Below are 13679 nucleotides of genomic sequence, written 5' to 3'. Positions count from 1 at the left end.
TTTTGAGATGGTATAAGACTGTACCTTCTGGAGATTCATTTTCTGTAGCTGGTTATTTTTAAATTGTGCCTTGGGTATGGATTCTTGTGGGTTAGAAATTCTCTTGCAAAGCATCCCTTGCAGATCATGTAACGTTTGTCTGAAAAGGAGCTTTTTCTGCTTTGATGCTGCCTTTCCCTCTGTACTTCATACAGACGCTGAACTTACTTTCTGCCTTCTGCTTTCACTGCTGCTTGCTAAATAGATTCTCCTCTAATGCTGTATTGTTCTTCTCCCTCCTCTCCCTTTTACTTAAGATCCAGACCATCTTATTGTGGGTTTTCAGGTTGTTTATTTCTTTTCTGGTGTCTGCAAGCAAAGTGTAACTAATTTTCTTTGTCTGTTAGTTTTACTGGTGCTAGTTTGTGGAGAAAACTTCACTTATAAAATTTAAGAGTCCCTGAAGGCCTTGGGATGTTGGAAAATGTTAGCCTGAGGCTTAAAAGGGCAGAGAAGTTGTAATGCATTTGTTTGGTTGCTTGGATCTTTCAGTCCTTTTCTGTTGCTTTATAGCAGTCACAAAAGTTAACTAAACGTTTAATAGGAATCAGGGAACTATGTTGGATCTTAGTGGAAAAAATGTGTTTCTTTGCTGGCCTATGAAACGTGACTGCTGATTGCTGGATCTTCAAAGTAAGTGTAGAAAGCGTATGGACCAGATGGATCTTAACGGCACTGATGCAGCCTGTGAAACAATAGGGTCCTTCTCTGAAGAGGATGAAACGGAGATAAGAGAGTGATAAGGGCAGAGCTAGAGGCAAGCTGGGCAGGGACGGTGCAAGCAAGGTCGCACAGATATATAGCGAGATGTGGGGAGCCGGGGCTGGCCACAGCTCACGCCCTTCTCCCACCCCTGGTGCCATGGTGAGCTGCCACAGCTCGGTGCAGTATCTGGGACCCTAAGCACCTGGCAGGCCCTGGGGTTGTCTCTCCCCATCCCTGCTGCAAGCCCACTTGATCCTGTGATGATGGGAACCTTCTGTCAGGCACATTACAGATGCTGTCTCTGATTTAGCATCATCAGACAGCTTGGGGATTTGGATGTGAGTCTGCCTGCCCTGTGTGTCTGCTTTCCCTGCACACAGAGTGGGGAACTTCATATTTTGTCTGTAAATTGGAAATCTTGCTCCATGAGCACAGTCAGAATTGAAACCAAGAGCTGTGAATTGCAATTGGTTAAATACCCCTGAGCTTTGCTGGCCTGCGGCACCCATCACTCAGCTGCGTGCTGTGTCTGACATGGGAACATGGCCACTGACGGGACAAACAGGTGGGAGTCTAATGTCTGGTTCCTCGCTCCTTGGCTGCTAACATACCAGCCTAATAAATACAGTGGGAAGTGCTGTGAAGGGAATAAGCAAGCATATTCCTGGTGAAATGCTGTACAAAGCAGAGCATCGGAATCCCAGCAGGAAGAAAACAAACTGAAAGTAGGGCCAGCCTTATCCAGTGCTATTTATAACTGAGCTCTGCTTCCTCCAGATAAATCTGAGTCTCTGAAGCATGAGTGATGCACAAGCCCCAGGCTGGGCCTTTACCCTGCATCAGTGGTGCTCCCATGGCTGTGCTCTCTGCTCAGCTCAGTGCTGAGTCCCTCCCAGTATCATCGAATGTGCTTTTGGGTAGGAGAGGTTTTGCTACCCTTTTTCTGCACCCCAAATTTGTGGGTAATGTGTGAAGACACTGATGTGGTGAGCCTGATTCTTTGCTCCTGTCTGCTGATCTTGCACCCTTGAGTTCATTGGTGCTCAAGAGATGGTGCCTGGGGCTGTCAGTCCCAGGAAGATGCCATCAAGGTGAAGCACACTTGATCTAGCTGTGAGAGAGAAGTGCTTTTCAGAAGAGGAGTGTTTATGGGGCTAAATATGACGTGGGAGTTTATTTTACAGTGTGTCCTCATTGCTGGTGAACTCATCTAATTGTTTTCCCTTGGCTATCAGGAAGCTTTCAAGGACTTTGGAGAAGAAAACGCCAGGAATACTTGTAGTAAAGCTTGCAAGTAGCCATATGCTGCTAGAATGAGGAAGGCATTTGTGAATTTTTTAGATGGGAAGTTCCTGCTATTGCCTGTAGCAGGAGCAACCATCTTCCACTCGATAAGCCTGGTATTTGCTGGTACCCATGAATAAAGCCATCATCCAGCCTCATGCCCATGGCACAGGTGACTGACGGCCTGTGGTCAAGGGCTGCTCCAGGAGCACCCAGGCATTGCTGTGCTGTGTCTTCTGTTCCAGGGTTATATGCTTTTGGTTATCATAGCAGTATGCTGAAGAGTTCTTCCTCCTGCATCCCTGCGTGGTGAGATATGGTCCTGCGAAGCTGGCTGCCTTGGATGCTGCCTAACTTCTTTGTAGATGAAGCAGCTGCCTTCATTTCAGTACCTATCTACTGTTACCAAGCCTGTCAGCGACCCTGACCCTCCTAACCAGCATGTTTATTATCAGGAAAGCTGTGTTACACAAAAAGACAGTAGGTAAAGTCAGGAGACATCTGAGTAAATCCCTACTTCTACTTCAGATAGGATGGCAGGGAGTACCTTAGGTCAGAGTTGCTTATTAAAGATGTAAGAGAGATGACGGAAGCCCAAACTGACTGGAAGGCATTGGGATCTTGGAACATTTTGACATTCATCAGCTGTCTAAACCATTTCCTCTCTAATGCAAACAGTACAGCCAAGTATTTAAATATTACTGGCTCACCTTTAGGAAGAGTTAGTCCTTGCAGATCTTATCTCTTTAATGGCTTCTGTCATGGGGGTAGGTTTACTTCCTAGGCACATGGAGCTGATCCATTCTGTCTTGTTGCATGATTTTACAGTAAAACGTCAACAAATTTTTCTACAAAGGACAGAATGGCACTGAGAACCCTCCTTCGCTTAGCAGCTCCCTTATCTGCAGATTACTGTCACAGCTGAAACATTTGCATTTAAAAGAAAACCCAGATTTTAAGATAGAAACATTTTTCAATGAATTTATTTTTAAGTTTTTATACTTATATGTAAATCAAAGTAATTTTTATGTATATCTCTCCATCAGCTTTTACACACACTAAAAAGACTTGTCTGCTATACAAAGCAGTCTTGTCTATTGCAGCGAATGAAGCAGTTACAATGCGGTTGAACATGACATGCAGTAAACTCGTGAGAGGTGAGACTGAATTTAAAATCAGACTGAACCTTCCTTTCTGGAAATGGGGAACTGTTTGTGAATCACAGAAATGAGAACTGGCAGAGGCCTTGACAGTGTCCTCTTCTTCCCATCATGCCGTCACAGATGTGTTATCATTCCTGAAGTGCTTTCTTCAAAATGTGATTGAGCAGTCTAGCTGTCTTCACCAGTACTGACAGACTGGAGTCGTTACCTACTATGTCTTACATGGTACACACCTCTTAATGCATGTGAAAAGGATTTCTGTAATTCCCCACCCCTCCAGCAGTATCAGTTTGCTGATTCCTGCACCAGCCTCTGATCCTTTGCTGCACTGCTGTCACTTAGCCAGAAATTCCCTAATTTCTACATGTCTATATGCATAGTTTCTACATGTCTTCTTCCTGTCTGTGTCCCTCTGCACTTGTCTTTATCACATTTCAGCTTATTGTTTTCAGACTATGTCTCCAGTTTGTCAAGATAACTTTGAGTCCTGATCCTAACAGAATTCTCTGTCTCTAAACTGTGTCATCTGCAAATATTCTGTGTATTTTACAGTCCACTATGCAACTTACTAATGAAAATATTGAATAGAACTGGACCCAGGACAGTCCCTTGTGGGAACCATCTAGAGATATTCTCTCAAGTGGTCAGGAAATCATTGATTATAACTCTTGAAAATTCATTTTCAATCACTCATCCACTTCATACTAATTCCATCTAGACCTTCTTTTCTTAGTTTGCTTCTGAAAACATCACAGGGCCAAAAGCCTTACAAAATTAAAGGTAAATCACATCTACTCCTTCCCTCTAATCCTTTAGACCCATTACCCTGCCAAGGAAGGAAATAAATCTTGTTTGACAAGATCTTTCCTTGACAAGCCCATATTCACTGTTCCTTATCTTCTTATCCTGTACGTATGTATGGATGACTTAGTACTTTGTTTGAGCTCTCAAAGTTCAGCATTAGGCTGACTGGTCCACAGTCCTTTAACCTATCCTTCAAGACAGGTATTGTTTTGGGTTTCCTGAGGGCATTTTCGTCCTGTTGCTATCCTCCAGGACCTCTCCTGTCTTCGAGTTTTCATAGATAATTGCTAATGATTCAGAGATTGCTTCAGCTACTCCCTTAAGCACCCTAGGCTGAATTTCATCAGGCCTTGCAGAGTTGGATATATTTGTCTTATCTCAGCATTCTGGCCTGTGCTCCTTAAAGTTAATTTTGTTAGATGTCTAGTTACGATTTATCTTTTTATATGGCACTGAAAGAAGGAAGGCCTTAATACCTCTGCTTTACCTGTGGTTCGTCGTGGGACCTGCCTTCCTCTTTGTAAACAATAAATGGGGTCTAAGAGGCAGAAGCTCAGATGAACCTTTCTGGGGTATCTGATTTTGGCTCCAGACAGGCACCGGCCTCCTGGCCCAAAAAGTCACTTGCCCCTCAAAGGAGAGTCTCCAACTTCTTCCCCAGGCAGGTGTCTCAGGCAGTGGCAGAAGGGTGTTAGTGTCCCCCAACTCATGAGGGTTGCTTTTCTCCATGAAGCTTCTGGATGTGCAAAGACTCTGGAGTCGGACAGTGGCAGCCCAGCTTTTCCCATATGGCAGGCCTGATTCTTCCTCTCCGGGGCGGCTGCTCCTCTTTAGTTGTGGCTGGATTAATCCGTTCACTGTGCTTTTACCAGCACCTTTTCTAGAGCTCAGGGATGTGGATAGGGACAGGGACTAAGCTTTCACAGCAGGGCTTCCGTGAACAAAATCAAGGACTAATGTCTTCTATGACAGTATTGACCAAAACTCTTTATTTTTTTGGAGATCTTTCATTCTTGCTAGGTGTTCCACAGCAGAAATGCTGTCTGCTTCCCAGTGCAATAGACAGGAATGGTAAAAAGCCCTGACACAAACCAGCAATCTCTTTTGCTGAGCATGCACCACAGGGCAGGAGCCCTTTATGCTGTACGCTGCCATCCTGGCTCCAAGACAGGCATGCTGGTCACCCCCTGGTTCTGGTCCCCCTCCCTGAGGGACCAACTGGGGCTTACCACAGCTCCTCCCTGCCTGCCTGCCCGGGTTTACCTTTGGCAGGAAGCCCAGACCCACACGCAGCCAAGGCACAGCCAAATCTTCTCCTGCCACAGTGGGATCATATGGCCAACGTGCAGTGAGGACCCAGGAGCTCCTTCTTCCGCAAGTAGAGATTTAGCTGAAGAGGCTGACTGGGCTGCTTTGACCTAGATCTTGGAGTAAGCAGTCTGCACTTAGTTATCACAGCTCTTTAAAATCTTCATTATTGCCTCAAGCCAAAGTGAGTCATCTGGATTTAGCTCACTCTTTGCCTTTAGCCCAACTAACCATGGTGAGGAGGGAAGCTTTCTGTCTTCCTTCTTCCCACCTCCCCATAGGACAACTTGTACTGCTGTCCAGTTTAGCACTGGGGACACCAGACACTGCCCTGCTCCTCACCTCTAAAACTTCCTCTGCCTGTCTCTTGCTGCATAAAGACTGATGCTGGAGTTACTTGGCATGTGAGTGAAGCAGCCTGTGCTTTCTAGGTGACTGAGTGAATAATCTGGGGGGGGGAGGTCTCTTGTGACTGATTGCAGGAGAGCAGCCTTGCCTCTTGCATGTACTCCTCCAGGTGCCTGGCCTTGGCTTCACTTCTGGTAGCTGGCTGAGGATCCTCAGTGAGGTGGCAAGGCCCACTTATGGTGCCAGGCTGGGGTGCATGATAAGCAGCAAACAAAGAATAGCTGGCAATGTCCTTGATGGAGAGCATTTGGGGACTTTGTTGTAGAAGCACTACTTTGTCTCAGCAGCAAGGAGGGACAAACTATTTGCCCCAACAAAACAGAAAGTCAGCAGGCGCAGGATAAGCTGACTGTCTTAGGAGACTTTCACCACAGCAGATCGCTTGGGCAAACAGCAGAGGCAAGTGACACAGGGAGGGGAATAAACCAAAAAATGGCAATTTGTCACTGACAGGAGGAGAATGTGAAAGATTTCTTCTCTGCTGGTAATGACCTGATGTTTCCTGATGCCGTTCTGTTGAAAGTCAGTGGCAGGAACCAACAAGAAACACATTTAGAGGTGACAGAGGGAAGAAATGAGAACTGCTTCTTAGCTCAAATCAGAGACTGCTGTAGGGGAGTCCAGGAGAATATTCGCACCAGAGCACAGGGGAGATCAGCCTGGCTCCAGAAGATGTGACCTATGGAGCAATTTATCATAGATCAGCACTTCAGCATTGAGCCTCAGCATGATGCTGGGGCAGACTAAAAAATAGGATAGCAGCAAAATGGGGAAAGTATCCTCTACACAGACCAAAGGTGCCCACTGTTGGACAAACACGTCCAGGTTTGGATGGGTACTCCTGGTTGGACTTTGATCTGTCTGCCTCTGCAAGCATCCACACTGTGTTCGTCTGGTGACCTGGGCCATTGTGTGATGGATGCAGCCAAACTGCATCTATGAGAGCTTGTGCCCTTGCTAAATCACAGCACATGTTCAGCTCTTCTACCTTGAGAGAGCCCCAGAGCTCTGCTGGCACCTTGCTTTGGCCCAGGCTTGTGCATAAAGACACTGGGGAAATGTGTTTTTGATGGTGGGTTTGTGTCGGTGCTTTGCTGCCAGGGCAGGCACAGCTAGAGCGAGCTGAGGGCTGATGCCCTCGCTGCGTTTGCATGTTTGCTCGAGGAGCAGATGTTTGCCAGTGGGAAGCCTTGAGTAAAAGTCTTCAGCCAGTGTGAGTGTAAGAAGAAGTGTCTGAATCTCCCTGCTTAGCCCTATCTGCCCAAGGTATGGGGAAAACAGGGTGGCTGGGAGAGCCCAGAGGGGCTGGGAAGCACTTGTGCTCCCGTGATGCACAGCTGGGCTCCTGCAAGAGACTGTGGCTCCATTCAGCTACGGAGCCAGATGGGTGAACTCCCTGAGCTGCTGGCCTGGGTAGAATGGCAAGCTCTCCAAGAGGGGCCCATACGGCTGCATCTAGAGCTCAGCAGTGAATTACGAAGAAACTCTTGAAGCACAGAAACAAGGACATGTGTCTAAAGCTGAGTATTAGAGAAAAGCACAAAGACAAATTAATACAGAGAAAGTGAAAGTGCAAAATGAGCTGTGATTATCCTGGATCATAAAAGGGAAGGAGAAAATATTTGGGAAGTATATTAGAAGTTAAAGGAATGAAGAATATAGGCTCATTACTAAAGTGAGCTTTCAGCTAATACTGAGTGGTATGGAGAAGGATGAAATATTTGATGCTGTATTGTTTAGTCTTACAATAAGTGTCTGAGACTGGCTGCTTAGTATGATTAATGTAACAAGAGGATGAAAGCACAGGTCAGAATAGGGAAAGAGCATGTTAAAGAATATTTAGATGAGACAGGTTCTTGCTCATCAGCAAGATCGGCTTAAACATACCCTGGAGTACTTAAAGAACTAGCCAGAGCAATTTCAGACCATTAACAAGCATTTTAGGGAGTTTTTGGGCTACATCCATCCTGTATTTTAAGCAGAGGGTAGTGTTTATGTGCAAGCCCATTTACAGCATCCAAGCTGATTGAGTACCTTGACACAGAGGCAGGGTTGGGGTGTGCTCTGGAGCATGGATTAATTATTAAAGTGATCATAGAATCAGAATCATAGAATGATTTGGATTGGAAGGGACCTTAAAGATCATCTAGTTCCAACCTCGCTGCCATGGGCAGGAACACCTTCCACTAGACCAGGTTGCTCAAAGCCGCATCAAACCTGGCCCTGAACACTTCCAGGGACGGGACATCCACAACCTCTCTGGGCTACTTGGTCCAGTGTCTCGCCACCCTCACAGTGAAGAACTTCTTCCTTACATCTAATCTAAATCTACCCTCTTTCAGTTTAAAGCCATTACCCCTTGCCCTATTCTACATGCCCTGGTATAAAAAGTCCCTCTCCAGCTTTCTTGTAGGCCCCCTACAAGAAAGGGTGAAGGGAAGCATCATTCTGCTGTTGCCTATGGACCCACACTCACTCATGTACCTGTGACATGGGCAGACTGGAATATGATACATGTAAAGTCTGCTGTCATCAATCCCAAAACACTTTTCAGTGATGCTCTAGAGCCAGTGTCTGGCAAAAGAGGTTTCTGCAGGTGCTTTCCTCAAAGGGACTGTCCTTGCGTGCAGGAGGGACAGTGCCATGGACAGGGTACCAGAGCCCAGAAACCAGTGTCTGGGCAATTCACCCATGCTAGAGGCATCCTAAGCCAGCCACAGGGTCTTGCAAAGTGTGGATGATAGCACAGCAGTGCATCAGGCTGCACTCTGGCCTGTAGGACAAGCATGGCCATGAAAAGGAGGAAAGGTCTCGAAGGGCTGGAGGAAGTGAAAAAATGTCTGGAGGAAAATGATAGGATTGGACCCAGGGAATTACTGACCAGCCAGACCAATTTCTATGACTGGAAAAACACTGGAACAAATGGCAAAACTGTTTGTAAATGTCTAGATAATAAGGTGATTCAGAGAAGCCGACGTGGATTTCTCCAGAATAAATTGTCAAGCCAGTATAATTTCTTTTCTTTCTTTTGTTTCAGAGAAATGGGCCTCATGAAGAAGGGGGAGGTAGTCAAGGTTATCATCTCTATCCGTCTTCACTTGACTAAAGCTTTTGATCCAGGCTCACACAGTGACATTCATATAACCAAAGTAGAGAAATATTCATTAGGTAAAATCACCATAAAGAGGCTGCTCAGGTGGCTCAGGCAGTGTGCCCAAAGAGCAGTTATACAGAGCTTGCTGTCAGACTCTGAAGACGCTACAAGTGAGACCCTCCAGCTGTCAGTCCTGGTCTTCTTTTGTTCAATACTTTCATTAACAACTCCGATTACAGAATAAGGAAGCCCCCTTGGGAGGACAAGGCACTTTGCAGGACATGATTATGTTCAAAATGATCTTGATAAATTGGAAGAAAGGCCCAAAATCAATGTGATGAAATTCAATAAAGACAAGAGCAAATACTATGTTTAGAAAGGGGAAATTAAATGCACAGATATGAAACAGGGGATGACTGGTTAGGCAGCAGGGTGCCAGAAGGGGAGAGTATAGCAGATCACCGCCAATGGTCAGCAATGCAATACTGTTGCACAGACATGTGTCATTCTGATTTGTTAGCAGGAATATAAGATAGAGGAGGTTGTAACTCCTGTCTGCTGGTGCTGAGGTGGCCCTGTACCATGTGTTTGCAGCTGCAGAGAAGAGCTGAAGGGGAAGAATAGGAGTGGTGAAGGCTTGGAGAGCAGGACCTGGAGCAACAGTTGAAGCAATTGGTTTTGTTGGGTTGGGAAAAAAGAGAAAGGAGCGGTGACACAGCAACCTTTTCTTGCCCATTTGAAGACTTATAAAAAGGCGAATAAACCATTGTACTCTGTGTCCACTGGGGAGATGGTAAGGAGCAATGGGCTTGACTTGTGGTAAAGTAAATCTCCTGTATAAGGCCAATTAAGCACTGATGTATCTACAGGGAGGTTGTTGAGTGCCTGTTGTTGGAGGCTTGTGAGAACAGTCTATGTGAATTGTCACCAGTGGTATGAGTGTGTCTGATCCTGCCTCAGAGCAGAATAGATGTACTTTTCGGGTCCCTCCAAACCCTGCATTGCCATGATGGCTTTGCTTAGGACTGTACTGATTGCCAGGTTGGCACTGGAAGGAATTTGTCCCCAGGTCATATTGGCACGGACTTTCCTCAGCAGCCCAAGGAGTTGTTTGCTTGCTGGGGTCATCTGAGCGTCTTACTTGGCCGGTTCGTGTAAGGGTGGCCTGGGGATTTGATAATGCCTTTGTCTTTCCTGTTCTCTACCTGTGGCAGACTTTATTCATTTTTTCAGGCATTGAATGACCAAAATGCTCTTATTTCACTTAGGGCAGGTGTCAGCAGGGCCATGGTACTCCAATGCTGGCAAAGGTCTCCTTGAAGGGTGATTAATAGAAAGGGAAGGAATTGCTCATCAGTCAATGTGCATGTGTTGCATGTGGCACTGCACAGCTGGGCTTTAGCAAACCGAGGGCCAGCCGGAGGGATTTGTGTTTGCAGTAGCAGGTGTCACCTTACAAGAAAGGCAGGCAGATCCTGCCTGTGGCTGCCTGCAAAGTGCTCAAGTCAGCCTCACGGCTGGGATGATTTTGACCAATTGTATTTTGTGAGTGCGAGTGACTAACAGCCTCCGTGCCATGAAAACTGATCAAACATTATTTCTTTTGTAGGAATGACATCAGAAACATGGGAATTTTCAAATCAGATTGGATAAATGGTCTAATCTGCTGGACAGGAGCCATTACCAGCTGCCATAGACAAAGATAATAGTATTCCCTTGCTAAGAATGAATGGATTATTGCCCTGCTAACCTGCTATACATAGCAGTGAACATGCAGGTTTTAATCTTTATTTTTCTATGAACAAATAGGGGTTTGAATAGTCTCAAGTTCTTTATAAATAAACAGGCTTTAAGAAATAAAAATTAAAAAGTGGTAGGCTCTTCTAACAGCAATGAGTTTCACACACTAATTTTGCACTGCAAAAATAGTCAGGTTTAAAGATCAGAATGAAAAAATAGCAGCAGCTCCTTGATTTTATTACAGGTCCCATCATGATCAGGCACAGCAAATGACTTGCTGCTCTGTGTTTACTTGTCTCCTTTCTGCTGTTTACGCACACTTTCCTTTCTCATGTGGTTCTTTACTCTTACTGTATCATAATTGGACTTTTGCTGTAAATTGTCTCATGCAGCCAAAATCCTGGGTTGATTATCACATGGTTCAGGAAAGAATTAACTTCTTGCCACTATGCACAAAATTGCCTGGTTCTCTTGTCAAATGCCCCACCCCACACAGCACAGATACTGCTAATGACAGGAGGTTGTGCCATGTTCATAGGCCTCTGGGAGCAGAGAAAAGGCCAGTTCTGAGCAGATGCCCAATTTGATTGCAGTATCATGAAGGCTAATTACTCTAATAAGCATTTATGGGATTCAGAGATCAGGAGAAAAAAGATCACAAACACTATTAAGGTGTCAGAGGTGTTGAAGGAAAATTGAAAGTATTAAGTGCCAATTTCTGTTTTCTGAAATTCAAGCTAACATCACTGAGAGCTGCTGACAGTCATCTGTGGGCAGATCCTGATGCCCTTGAGGGACTGTGTTCAAGCTGTCTACAATATGTACCTAACGTACTGTTGACTGCTTTGAATGTAGGAGCAAGAGTACCCCAAGCAAATCAGCCTACTTGCTTTTTGGGGCTGATGACTCCACCTGTCTGTGTAACACATGAAGAGAAGTAGTTGTGACACCTAACTGAATACCGATAGTAGAAAACTTGAATAGAATCCCATCAGGGAGAGGGTATTTGGAGTGGGCAAACTGTGGGGAAAAGCTCTTTGCTCTGGGAATGCTGAAAGAAATTGGCTTGGGATAAAACCCCATGAGCCCATGATAGCACTTAATGTCATCGGTCACCTTAGACGAGGTTCCTGCAACACGTTGTGTTAGCGCAGGCATGAGGACTGAGGAGTTGTGTCTGCACAGGGTGGTCAGGGTGGACTCCAGCCACTGAGCCTTCATCCATGTGTTTTCTGCTGGTGCGGTGGGCTGTCACTTGGCTCTAGCTGGGGTGCAAAATGTCTACACTGTACTTGGCAAGAGCAGAGCTGGGAACTCAGCTGCAGCTGCCCCTGCACAGTTCGAACAGAGCTCACTAATGAGTGCCTGGACGTACACTCTGACAGGGGGCAAGCTGGGACTCTCCCTTCAGAGAGGGTCTGGACCTGCTCTGATCCCAGTGTGTGCCTTGTGTAAGCAACCTGGATGGTGGCTCTAGACTTCAGGATGGCTCAGACCCACGCTGACTGCAGTACAGATATGTGTGAGCTGCATTTGTCTTCCACGTGCAGCTCAGGGCATTGCTGGGTTCAGGCTGCAGGTTTCAGATACTGGAGAGCCCCTTTTCTTGCCGTGTAGTCCTGTCCCACTAGAGGATATCTGAGCCACTTGTGCTAACTGCTCCCAGGCTTAAATGGCAAAACCTTTGCACAGAGTTTTCGTAGAAGAAACTGCCTTGAGAAATAGCTTCCCCTACCTCAAGCGAAGTCAGTTTGCCTTAGAGGCAGGCTGGGAAGTGTGACTGTTTTTCCCAAATAGTTGGGAAAGTAGACTGAAGAGGAAGAACATGAGTTAGAGGAGAGCTGTGTTGGACATACAAATGAAAACATCTTATTGTCAGACAATTTTAGAGTGGCATTTTAAAAAGCTCTGATTTGAAACATGACCCTTTTTCTGTGTCCAGTATGAGACACGTTGGGCATGTGTTTGTAACCAGTTCCCCTGAACTCTACATTTCTTCCTTTGAATTAAAACTCCTCACTACACCAACCCCTTCATCTGAAGCAGCTGCTGGTGACTGTCATTGTCAGCAGTAGCTCATGGTCCCTGGGAGATGTTCCTGGAAAAGATACACACTGCACATTTTGTGCATGATGGCCAGCCTTGGAAACCACTATTCTCCATATGTGCCATTGAACCTGTCTTTTTATCGTTAGCCATTTTATTCTGGGCCATATTGAATTCTGCCATTCCTTTAATGCCAGATAGCAGAAGTGGTTCCACTTGGAGACTTACGATTTCTCCTGTGCAAGGATGTTCAAAGGTATATGCCACTTGAGACTCTTCAGTTGCACGTTATGGACATGAAACTGGCATTTTGACGTATTTCCCGATGGATTCCTTTTGTGTTTTATTTTTCCTTCCTCAGAATAGTGTGCTCTAGGTAGGAAACCTGTTCACTAGAGGATTAATTACTCATTGCTGAGTCTCTTGCTGAATTTTCGTGCTCCACAGAACTTCACACTATAAACAATTTTACAAAACAGAATTAACACTGTTTTTCCCAAGGAAGTATCATCAGAATACCCAATCTGTGTAATTAAAGTATTGAGAATGCTGCTTGTTTTCTGGAATAGGTATCAACTAAATAGCTGGTCATAGATAGAGTATTTGGTAAGTTCTAGGATAATCGTGCCCATTTATCATGTTTATGGGATGATGTTTAGGGAAATGTATCTGCTGCACTGCTTGGACAGGAACAGATACACCTTTGAAAACCTCAGCAGAACCTGCTGAAGTGCTTGTCCCCATCCTGAACTGACAGATGCCCACAGGAATGTGTGCTGACAGGCCCAGTGACAAGTCATCCTTTTCCCTTCAGTCTGATTGAATTCCTAGATCTGAAAATCGAGCATTCTTAATACTTTTGGTTTTCTAAACTGTAAGCCATTTATCTGAGTTCTAATCTCTCCTGCTGAGCTGTCACAGTCAAAAGGCAAATCTCCTTACCAGGCAGACAGATGCTCTGAAGGTGTAGGGAGGATTTCAATTTTAATGGAGAAGTTTTCATCTCCCTGAAACTAAAAGTGTCCCAAGGACCCATGTCACACATTGCCTGCTAGGGCTCGTCTACACCCCACATAGGGGCAGAAAGC

The 13679-nt window shown here is 45.5% G+C and overlaps 1 protein-coding gene across 1 annotated transcript in view; it reads left to right on the top strand.

The window, feature by feature from the left end:
• DNAI1 (dynein axonemal intermediate chain 1) overlaps positions 1–13679 on the top strand; it is a 151273-nt gene that overhangs the window by 76479 nt on the left and 61115 nt on the right. The gene's annotated exons all lie outside the window — the stretch shown is intronic.

This window comes from Gymnogyps californianus, chromosome Z (genome assembly GCF_018139145.2).
Source record: "Gymnogyps californianus isolate 813 chromosome Z, ASM1813914v2, whole genome shotgun sequence".
In the NCBI taxonomy this organism is placed as follows: domain Eukaryota; kingdom Metazoa; phylum Chordata; class Aves; order Accipitriformes; family Cathartidae; genus Gymnogyps; species Gymnogyps californianus.
The sequence above is the reverse complement of the archived record's forward strand: the minus strand, read 5'-3'. Positions and strand labels throughout refer to the sequence as shown.